Source organism: Mesocricetus auratus, unplaced genomic scaffold, assembly GCF_017639785.1.
Source record: "Mesocricetus auratus isolate SY011 unplaced genomic scaffold, BCM_Maur_2.0 Super-Scaffold_100004, whole genome shotgun sequence".
Classification (NCBI taxonomy): Eukaryota; Metazoa; Chordata; class Mammalia; order Rodentia; family Cricetidae; genus Mesocricetus; species Mesocricetus auratus.
In genome coordinates this window covers 16,562,257-16,574,464 of record NW_024429189.1, presented here as the reverse complement: position 1 = coordinate 16,574,464, position 12,208 = coordinate 16,562,257, and positions in this window count along the sequence as shown.

Sequence of the window (12,208 nt, the reverse complement as noted above, 5' to 3'; positions counted from 1 at the left end):
TAAATATGGAAAAGCAGTTGCTAAAATAAAGTATTCTATGTAAGAATTCACTGTGAACATTTTACCCTTACAAAATAAATATGCCATCTCTTCTGAATAATGTATGTATATGACAAGTTAATCTTTTATGGCATACTCTTATCAAGAAGTAAATCTTAAAGCACAAAAAAGTTACTGCATTTATTAAAATGGGTGAATCAATTTAAGCTTTCTTATGGTTTGTCAAATTTATAAAATATTATATTTCTCTTCAGATAGAATTACATACTGTGTAGCTCAAAGATAATCCCTATGGTCTTGGCATATGTTACTTAATTGTCTCAGAAGGAAATGCCATAAATAGCATGCTGTCATCCCCCACAGGCATTGGCTCATCTGTCACAGTGGGGGCTCCAGACAGGGTGAGGTGCTCTAAGACATTGCTTAGTCTATGTAAATCACAGCCATTACTTCTTACCACTTCCCAATTGGTCAATTATGTATAAACATGTGTTAATAAAAATTTGCCTTTGTGCCTTTAAGGTAGACACCCATAAAGCCATGTGAGTATGATAAAGTATAAATGGCATACATTATTATCTGATTCGACCTACCTCATAAATTATGATCCAAAGTGCCTCTATAGAAACAAAACTCCAGGAAAACTCTCAATGCTGTGGGGCAAGGAGCCAAATGATAGAATGGAAAACAATAAATTTCCTCATGTCTTTGTAATTTTGGTTAAAAAAAGATTCAATTGTTTTATAAAAATGAGCAAACAATATATAAAATCTTTAACTACAGAGATTTTGGAAAACTTGAATTCTTAATTTCCACAGTTGATGGAACCATAGAAATATAACTCACTTGTTGACAATAAAGATAGAAGAAGAAATCATCTGGAATTTTAGAAAAGTTCAAGAATATTTTCTAATTATTTTTTATTGATGTGTAGGTTTCTGTGTGTATGCTATAAGGTGTAGGTGGGTATCTATGGAGGCCACAAGATTGTGTCTGATTGCCTGGAGTTACAGATAAGACTTCTGGGGATTGACTTCCCATTCTCTGGCAGAGTATTGAATACTTTTAAATACTAAGCCATCACTCCACTCACAACACCATATTTTAGAAAATATTAAGTGATTACCATAACAATGGGGCAAACACTTTTGGTGTGGATTTTTCCAGGTTGAATCTCATGTTCAGTCATTGGAGTCTATGAGAGACTATTATCAGCACAGCTTTAGAATTACAAAGTCTGAGTCAAATTCTTCTCTCTATCTTTATGAAAACAATACTCCATTTAATACATCATTGAGTTGGCCTGACTACGTTTTCTTGGCAAAATGTACATCATGTTAATTATGCCAGTTCGTATCACAGAGTTGTAAGAATCAAGTGAGATGAGTGAGGAGAAAACTATGCTATTGTTTGTGTTCTCTATATGACTGTTTTTGTAAGAACACTCATTTAAAATGTTGAGATTTTTAAAAGTAATTATCATAAAGGTATGGTTATCTTTATTTAATGTAATAACTGTAAAAATGTTCTTTGAAATAAACATTTAGTAATGTTTACAAAACAGTAAATTATGCTTGTACATAATCAAAATTGGCACAGTAACAAAGAGTTAGTTAATATATATAAGATAGTGCCCTAGGATTATATCAACCCACAGTAAACATTTTAATTGTTTATTTGTACATTCGTCGAAGTACAGTGACATGAAGTGACCTGTACAACTTTAGTGTGTAATTTGGTATGCTTGAACACACACAACACTTGATACTGAGCTATACCTCCCTCCCCACATGTCATAGCATGAACTACGCTACACTGCAGAACCTTACAACTTACTCATTTAGCATACTGAAACTTCAAACCCTTGCAAGTTTCCCTCCACCTTCCATGTTCTATTGACTGTTGGAAAAATTTTAGTTTCTCAATATTAGATAACTCACATAAGTGAGCATTTGTCATTTTGTACTTGGTAAGGTTATTCCAGGTACCTCTATTTTGACATCAATAACGTAGATAGCTTATATTTTAAAGCGGAAATATATGTATATAAATTTATATGTGTGTATGTGTGTGTATAATGTATATATTATTAGAATACATGACTAATGATTTGTATGAACAACATATATATGTGATAAATAATTAATGTGTCCATGCAATATAATTAATCTTTCTATACATATTTTTCCATGTCTTGGCTATTATAAAAAATGTTACATGGGATCACAAACTTTTCTCAGAAATCTTGACTTCAGTTCTTACATATAATCTAGAATGAAAGCTAGAGGCAAGTTAAAATAATCCCCAAATATGTGCCAGTATTTCTAATGTTTCTTTTCATGCAAGTCTTAAAAACCTGGAACTTATCAAACTGTTCACTACTTTAGGTTTAGTGTAGTGTGGGTACCAACTATGAGTATATAACTGTCAAGTAGATTCAATACAAACTGAAGGTCACTTCGAACAGCTACTCAAAACACAAGCCTAAAATAGAAAGAACAAGGCATAACACTACCCAAAACCATGAAAATTAATACTTAAGCATAATGAATAAAGGTAATAATCTGTTTTTCATAGACATGGGATAAGTACAAAGATAATTATAGAATAACTAATATAATAAGATGGTGTGATAAAAAACAAATAGCATGTTGTGGCAGCATATATGACTCAAGAGGTAATATATATGATTCAATAAGTAACTGTGTAAAATTAGTTATATTGCTCTTCCTGTTGCTGTGGTAAAATACAATGATAAAGATGACTTAAGTAAGCAAGGGTTCATTTTGAATCCTAGTTGAAATCTAAAGTCCACCTTCATTAGGAGTCAAGGTGGTAGGAGATTGATGTAGCTAGTCATATTTCATCAATAGTCAGGAAGAAAATATTTCTGAATTCTGGTACTCAGTTGGTTCCCTCCATTTTGTTCAGTGTAAGACTGAAACCTAATGAACAGCATTGGCTGCATTTAGTGTGGTTTCTCTCTCCTCCATAATCCTAATCACTATTAACCCAGTGAAAAGCATTGCCAAAATTTAGTATCGTTTTTCTCACCTCCATGATCCTAATCAGTATTGCCAGAGGTTTGTCTCCTAGGTACTCTAAACCCTGTCAAATAAATAGTCATTATAAATCATTACAATGAGAATAAAAACTTTAATACATATGAACATTATTCTATTTCTCAAAATAAGAAGACGTTCTCTAAGAATACCTCTTGAAAACTGCTAGATCTAAATATAATTTACTTTTTTTCTTGGTTAATTGGCAATATGAAAGACCAATTGAAGGACATACCATACAAAAATAAATTTAGTCATATATTCCCAAATCATTTCATAGGAAGAAAAAAATAGCTATTCTCTGGGAATACATTTATAACAGAACAGAATTTATCATGAAATACTGTGGTGTGTAATTAAAAAAGAGACTCTGGATATCCCCCATGAAGGGCCTCACCCTCCCTGGGGAATGCAATGGGGACTGGGTAGGGGCCTGGGGGGCTGAGTGGAAGGGCATGGGAGGAGGGGAAGGAGAGGGAGCTAGGATTAATATGTGAAGCAACCTTCTAATTTAACCTAAAAAAGACACTTTGATGAGCCTGCCTAATGTGTAAATTGAAAATATTTTGTAAAAATAAAGATTTCTTAATTTAGGCTCACTATAATAGTATAGATAAAAGTGAAAGAAATGTACTGTGAAAATAGTCTCCAAATACAGAATGTAGAGTTAACAAAGTCATAAACAAAACAACAGGAGTGTAAATCCTGTCTCCATTCATTTACTCTTGAAGTGAATTAATTCAGAATATAGACTGCTATTGGAATGTATTTTTAAAATATATCACCGGGGGCATGACTCAGTCAGTAAAGTACTTGTTATGACAACATAGGCAATGAAGTGCAGACAAAAAGCATAGACGCAGAAAGTAAGGTGTGTGTTTGCATAATTCTAATCCCACAGGTCTTTCATAGAGTGGCAAGGATGCCTGGAGCCCTCTGGCCTGTCAATGTAGATAAAACATGAAATATCAAGTTCAATGACACCTAAGTCTCTCACAAAATAGAGCATAGAATAACAGAAGAAGACCACACAATGAAACTTCCTTAACTTCTCACACATACATGAGGGTGAACAGGACAGTGTGTGTGTGTGTTTGGTGTGTAAAATGAAAAATATACACATATAATACATAAACAATGTTTTGTGTGTACATTCATATAACAGTATGTAATATAAATCAAAACCTACTGAAACTCAAAATACAGTAGAAGAGCCGGACACTCGTGGCACACGCCTTTAACCCCAGCACTCAGGAGGCAGAGGCAGGTGGATATCTGTGAGTTGGAGGCCAGCCTGGTGTACAAGTGCGAGTTCCAGGACAGCCTCCAAAGCCACAGAGAATCCCTGCCTTGAAAAACGCCCCCCCCCAAAATAAAATACAGTAGAAGAATTTCAAGAAGGGAGAAATTCCTTTCATAAAATAGTAATAGTTGGTAGGCAAATACATTAATGAAAAAAATGATGTCAATGAAAATATGTGAAGGGGAAGGCTTGAATCTGACTGGTACTAATTCTTCCCCAATTTCAGAAGTTGGTGCTTGGGTACAGGAGAAACAAGTTAGTTGGTGTTTCAACGAAACGTAAACAAGTGTCCAGGATAAGACCTTCCAATTATTTATCTGTAACAATACCACTAAGGCAATATCTATGGAAAACAAATAGGTTTTTAATTTTGCCATTAATGTTGAAGAAGAATTTCACAATTTTGGGTAATGATTTTCCTTGTTCAGTGATGTTTCATTAACACACAATCCCATACTGACTGGCACATGCCATAAAGACTTTTACATTGTGCAGTCTGCTTGATTAAAACAGACAGGGAAGAATGGGGTATTCCGATTGGACGAATTCCATCTTTTGAAGCCATGGGGTATTTAGCCCTGTTTACAATGGCAAGTGTAGTTATGCTTTTTTCAGTCTTGCCTTTTGTTCTTTTCCATACCCAACCTTAAATAATATAGGATAATATTAGGTGTTTGAATTTATTAGCATTCATCAAAGAATATTTGGCAGAACTATATCATAAGGACTGACATGTGTATGTATAAAACAATACATGTGCAAGCTGGCAAAAAAGGAAAATTCAGTGAGACTGTCCATTATATTACTGAAACTGTTTTTTGTGGACCAAATAAAATTACAGAGGCGCCATGCATATTGCTGTTGCTAAAGGCCATCATAAACCCTGATTTTCATGGGGTTATATAGACTTTTCACCAAGAATAAAAGAAAACTTTATGTATTTAATGTGCCAAAGTATTGAAGCAGTTTGGGAAAGGAGACCTTTATTTTTTCCAATTAAAAAAGAATAAGAATACCTACCATCTTGGCCTTTAAATGTAGATGGAATAAAAATGCAGATGGTATTCCAACATTACACTGAAACAATGTGCACTTTTTCTTTATCAATGTGTATCATTAGAATGTCATAGTCTCTCCTAAGTGTCTTTTAAAAAAAGGTAGAGGTTCCTGTCTGTTACAATTCAATTTTTAAGTATCTTTATGAAAGCTAACATGTAAAAATCATGAGCTTGAGAGAAATTAGTAAAGCTCCTTTCACTAATTATTTGCTCATTATTCAAAATCATAGGTTTCTACCCGTCCATGTGAGAATGAAAACTGATTTCAAATAACTTGGTAATCCATTATACATGTGAGGCCCTTCTTGAAAATAAGAATTAAGTGCCATTGACTATTTGAGTCACACTTGGGTTGATTTCCCTTAAGGAACATGTGATATACAGAATGCCTAATGTCTCCAAAGTCTTTCAAGTATGAAGTCAAACACTTCACCAGCCAAAGATTTTATTTCTTTTTGTGAATTAGATTGTGTGTGTGTGTGTGTGTGTTTGTGTGTGTGTTTTATTGAAACAAATTGAACATAATGCTATAACACAAATTATTTTCTTTTTTTTTTCTGGGAGACTCTCACCACAAAGTTTATCATAAGTTGGCAAATTTTACTTGACTCAAACATATCTACATTTATGTAAGAGGTGTATTTCTACTTAGGTTTCATCCATTGGTGGTTAGGTATTATATGAGAGGAGATGACCTTGCAGCAGCCCACATGCCAGTGATTTCATTTTCAGCCTCGGCAATGACTCATGAATCTGTTGTATGGTTACTTGTCAGTTCTGCCTCTGATGAATCCTGATTTAGAAAGAAAAGATAAGAAGTATGGCAAAAGAAGCTCTTTAGACAATTTGGGGAAACAATATTTTAGATAAATAGTATATATTAGACATACTGATGATATTAACATCTTATGTGAAATTGGTGCTATGTCCATCCAAATAAGTCACAGTTACTGTTCTTAGGAAATAAGTCCTCATATTTTGAGAGGTACAAAGTTGTACATTTCAAGTTTTAATAATATTGTAAAATGTTGGAAATCAGTAAGCACACATAAACTGTATGTTGTGGAGTTGATAAAACTTCTACATTAATGATGATTAGTTAAGACATATGAACATTATTGTTGTTACATACTTCCTGACAGAATGAAATATACATTTATAAAGGCATTTAAAAATGTGGGTGGATATTTGCATTTTTTATCAAAGAGATAACAGAATGGATATAAACCGATGAAAACACAAAAGCATAATATATTAAATAAAAACATGAATAGAGATAATCATAGTATAGATAAAATAAAATGCTTTGGGCAAACTCAGAAGAATATTAAGCTATTGCCTGGATGGAGGAGAAAGAGTAAAGTTAAACAGATTTTTAACAGAGCAAATTGTAACACAAATTCTAATTGGTATTTATAATAAAAAAACTCTGAGTCAGTTATCAGAGGTTGAAAGCTGAAAGATAAGAGAAGCAAAGAGACCAGTCACTGGAGAGTTCTTAACTCTACCAACTCTCAGACCAAATGGACCATCCTGTTCTCAGACTGCATCCTTAGACAACTGCCTACACTGCACTGAGCTAGTCTCCTTCTGCCTTATATTCCGCTCTCTGCCTAGTCATATCATTTCTGTCTCCATCTCCATAGTGCTGGGATTGAAGGCATGTGATTCCAAGTGCTGGGATCACCTTTGTGTGAGGTCTGTTTCTCTTTTACACTGGATTCATTTCATGTAGCTCAGTGTGGCCTTGAACTAGTGCAGATTCATGTGCCTGTTTCCCAAATGCTGGGATTAAAGGTGCTTGCTACCACTGCCTGGGCCCTGTGGCTAACTAGTGTGATATGCACTCTGATATGCAAGCAAACTTTATTTGTTATAGCATAAACAAAATATCAACACAACAAATCATTTTATCACAAATCTACTTATACTTTACTTATTACAGCACAGAAATTTTAACCATTGTATTATTTACATTTTCCTATAATGCTAATATAATAAAACTTTGTGATGTTTAAAGCATGAAGAAAGGACTTTTTAGTCACCTGACTATGAATGTGTATTTTAAAACATGCTAAGATAACAAGTGTAGTGCCATGTTTCTTTCTCATAGCAACAGTAAAAGTGCCAGGTAGGCTTTTGGTTGCAGGTTTAGTTAGCTGGTTTCTCGTCAATACCTCAAGAAAAACAATCTCTCATATTAGCTTATAGATACATTCAAGGAAAATATTTTATGATAGAATGACAGAATATTAATTTTTATTTTGGGGGAAGAGGAAAAATGGAAAAGCAAAAATGAAGCTTTTGTACTATAATTGTTGAGGATAATGCATGACCTAAACTACAGAAGAGGGATAACTAACAAATAAGAGTTTTAAATAAACATGGACACACATTTGCTTAATTCTCAAGAAACCTGAATGTGTATAGAATATTGTTACTTACCCAATGAAAAGAAATCCATCGATGGAGTTGAAGTACAGTGTTTAGAAGTAAAACAATGTGTTTTCAAGCTGTCTATGATGCATTTGTGGGCAGTCTTAATTTTCTGTGCTGCATGTGATAGATGATTGATCCACCCTTGCCTAGTTATTGGCCTATTGCAGGATGCCCTCCCTCACCAGGAAAGGCAAGTAACAGGATGCCTCTGATCTTAGAAACATGGGTTGGAAAAAGAAATCCAGGAGCACCCTTTACTACTGAGCTCATGGCTTTAGAGTTTAGACATATTTCTGAAATTCTGAGGCCTTCACATTAGAAGAATTTGTTAATTGAATTTATTTAAGTTATTCATTGTAGACTTGGCTTTTTAACTATAAAGGCATGCAATTCAGAAGGCAAAGTCAACAGGTTAGCCTTGCATACTGGTTACACTAGCCCAATGCAAATGCATGAAAAATATTACTAAACTGCATGTCAATAGTGGGATTAATATTAGCACTTAAAAAGCCCTCACTTTACTAATCCAGCTGACTTCACTGGAACTTAAAAACAAGAAAATTTTCAGGATGCTGCTGCTTTCATCACCTGCTTCTTTATTTTCTGTTTCACTGAATGATTCTCATTTCAAAGACAGAAACAAGACAGCCATTTTAAAAGTTGTATTTGTTTAAGATTTCACAACATAGTTAAGTTTGTTAAGGTATGTGTATTTTCACATCTTGATCAATCATCAATCATTGTTTCTAAAATTCATGTTGTTTGAAATCAGAACTGTTGCAGAAAACATTAGAATATACTTATAATTAATATATATTATATAATATATACATATATATGTATATTTCCCAGAACAATAAGGTAGTTTGTAATTAAAATAAGAATGGGTAAATTTTGTGCTTTTGGATATATCATTATACAGAATTCCATTATAGCCTAGATAGGAGAGGTTTATGAAGAATGGATGAGTGTGTGGAAGAGTGCATCTCAGATTCTTGTGCCTTCACTTAGACTCTTCTATGCGTTTGATTTGTTCTGCTTAGATGAACGTTTTTTATCTTATTTTATTTGACTTTGTTATGTTTTGCTGTTATCTTTTAGAAGCCTGTTCTTATCTAATGAGAGACAGAAAGGGAATGGATCTAAATTGAAGGTGAGCTGGGGAAAAACTAGGAAGAGTAGAGGGTGGAAAAACTATCTTTAGGATATATTTTATGGAGAAATAATCAATTTTCAATAAAAAGGAAACATTGATAATAAATGATACAAACTTTGTGATATTTTCCATTACAATTCAATATTTGGGAGTAGAGGAGTTTCTTAACACATTCTGAAAATGCATTAAAATGACTTTGATAATTAAACCAATTTTTAAAACAAAAGCAAAATAGCTAATTTAAGTTTGAAATTCTATTTTTCTGTTTTGTATTTGGTTTTCATAGCTACAGATTTACTCTTTTTGACACAGGGTCCATTCTGTAGTCAAACTGGCCAGGAATCCACTGTGTAACTCAAGTTTGCCTCAAATTCCTGTCAAGCTTTCGATTTCTGAGGTGCTGAAAATATAGGGATGAGTGGTAATTCATAGATATATATGGAATTTTTCAAACTAGGTTAGAAAAAGATAATTAAAAACTTAAGTGATTAAATATGGTTATTCTTTTAATGTGTGATATTAATGACATCATAATTATATAGTGTTATTAATTTACATAAGAGTATAACACATAATCTATGCTGTATTTAGTGTATAACATGTTAGAATTTTTTGCCTCTTTTTTAATATTTTTTAAATTTTTTATTATTTATTTTTAAATTTAAATTTAAATTAGAAACAAGGTTGCTTCACAAGGCAATTCCAGGTCCCTCTCCGTTTCCCTCCCCTCCTCCATGCCCTACCCCCAACCCTCCCAATTATCCCCTCATTTCCCCAGAGAGGGTGAGGCTCTCCATGGGGGTGTCCATAGTCTGTCATTTCATCCAGGGCAGGGCCTAGACCCTCCCCCAAGAGTTCAGGGTGAGAGTGCATCTCACATTGTTGGATAGGAGTCCAAAGTCCATTTGTATACCTGGGATAATACTGATCTACTGCCCAAGGCTCAATAGATTACCTAGGCCTCCTCACTGACACACACATTCAGGGGGTCTTGATCAGTTCCATTCTGGGTTCCCAGGCATCAGCCTGGGATTCAAGAGCTAACCCCTGTCAAGTCAGTTGTTTCTGGGGGTTAAAGCATCCCAGTCTTAATGCCTTTGGTAATCAGTCCACCCTCTCTGTCACTGGGTTCCTTGAGTTCAGCTTGGTGTTTAGCTGTGGGAGTCTGCCTGTTCTTCCATCAACCACTGAATGAAGGTTTGTTTCCCAGACTCTCTGGCCATGGGATTGTAGGCTGGCACTTTCCAGGTCTATATCTAAAATCCATATATGAGGGAGTACATGCCATGTTTCTCTTTTTGTGACTGGGTTACTTCGATCAGGATGGTTTCTTCTTTTTTTTTTTTTTTTTTTTTTTTTTTATGTTGGCAATATTTTTTTTTTTTTTATTTATTAATATTTTTTTATTTTCCATTTTAAATTTAGATAAGAAACAAGGTTGCTTCACAAGTCAGTACGAGGTCCCTCTCCCTTTCCCTCCCCTCCTCCCGTGCCCTCCCCCCATCCCCCCCCGTTATCCCCTCATTCCCCCAGGGAGGGTGAGGCCCTCCATGGGGGTGTCCATAGTCTGTCATTTCATATAGGGCAGGGCCTAGACCCTTCCCCAAGAGTTCAGGGTGAGAGTGCACCTCACATTGTTCTATGGGAGTCCAGAGACCGTGTGTATACTTGGGATGGGTACTGATCTGCTGTCCAAGGCTCAATAGATTACCTAGGCCTCCTCACTGACACCCAGATTCAGGGGGTCTTGATCAGTCCCATGCTGGATTCCCAGGCTGATGCCTGGGATTCAAGAGTTAACCTTTGTCTGGTCAGCTGTTTCTGGGGTTCAACCAGCCCAGTCTTAATCCCTTTGATCATCAGTCCTCCCTCTCTGATACTGGCTTTCTTGAGTTCAGCTCAGTACTTAACCAGCCAGTAAATGAAGTTTCTGTTTCCCAGACTCTCTGGCAATAGGATTGTAGGCTGGCACTCCCCAGATCTATGTCTAAAATCCATATATGAGAGAGTACATGCCATGTTTCTCTTTTTGTGACTGGGTTACCTCACTCAGGATGGTTTCTTCTAGTGTCATCCATTTGCCTGCGAATCTCATGATTCCATTATTTTTTTCTGCTGAATAGTACTCCATTGTGTAGATGTACCACATTTTCTCTATCCATTCTTCGGGTGAGGGACATCTAGGTTGCTTCCAAGTTCTGGCTATTACAAATAAAGCTGCTATGAACATAGTGGAACAGACATCTTTGTTATATGAATGGGCATCTTTTGGATATATGCCTAAGAGTGCAGTTGCTGGGTCTTGTGGTAGGTTTATTCCCATTTTTCTGAGGAATCTCCATACTGCTTTCCAAAGTGGCTGAACCAGTTGGCACTCCCACCAGCAATGGAGGAGTGTCCCCCTTTCACCACATCCTCTCCAGCATAAATTGTCATTGGTGTTTTTGATTTTAGCCATTCTGACAGGAGTGAGATGGTATCTCAGAGTTGCTTTGATTTGCATTTCCCGGATGGCTAAGGATGTTGAGCACTTTCTCAAGTGCCTCTCAGCCATTTTAGACTCCTCTATTGAAAACTCTCTATTTAGTTCTGCAGCCCACTTCTTAATTGGGTCCTTTGCTGTTTTGGAGACTTGCTTCTTGAGTTCTTTGTAAATTTTGGAGATCAACCCTCTGTCAGATGTGGGATTAGTGAATATTTTTTCCCATTCTGTGGGCTGCCTTTTTGTCTTGCTGACTGTGTCCTTTGCCTTACAGAAGCTTCTCAGTTTCAGTAGGTCCCATTTATTAATTGTTGAGCTCACTGTCTGTGCTACTGGTGTTATGTTCAGGAAGCTGTCTCCTGTACCAATTCTTTCAAGGGTACCACCCACTTTCTCTTCTAAGAGGTTCAGTGTGGCTGGATTTATGTTGAGGTCTTTGATCCATTTGGACTTAAGTTTTGTGCATGGCGATAAACATGGATCAATCCGCATTTTTCTACATGCCAGTCTCCAATTATGCCAGCACCATTTGTTGAAGATGCTTTCTTTATTCCATTGTATATTTTTAGCTTCTTTGTCGAAGATCAGATGTTCGTACGTGTGTGGGTTAATACCCGGATTTTCAATTCGATTCCATTGGTCTGCCTGTCTATTTTTGTGCCAATACCAAGCTGTTTTCAGGACTATAGCTCTATAATAGAGCTTGAG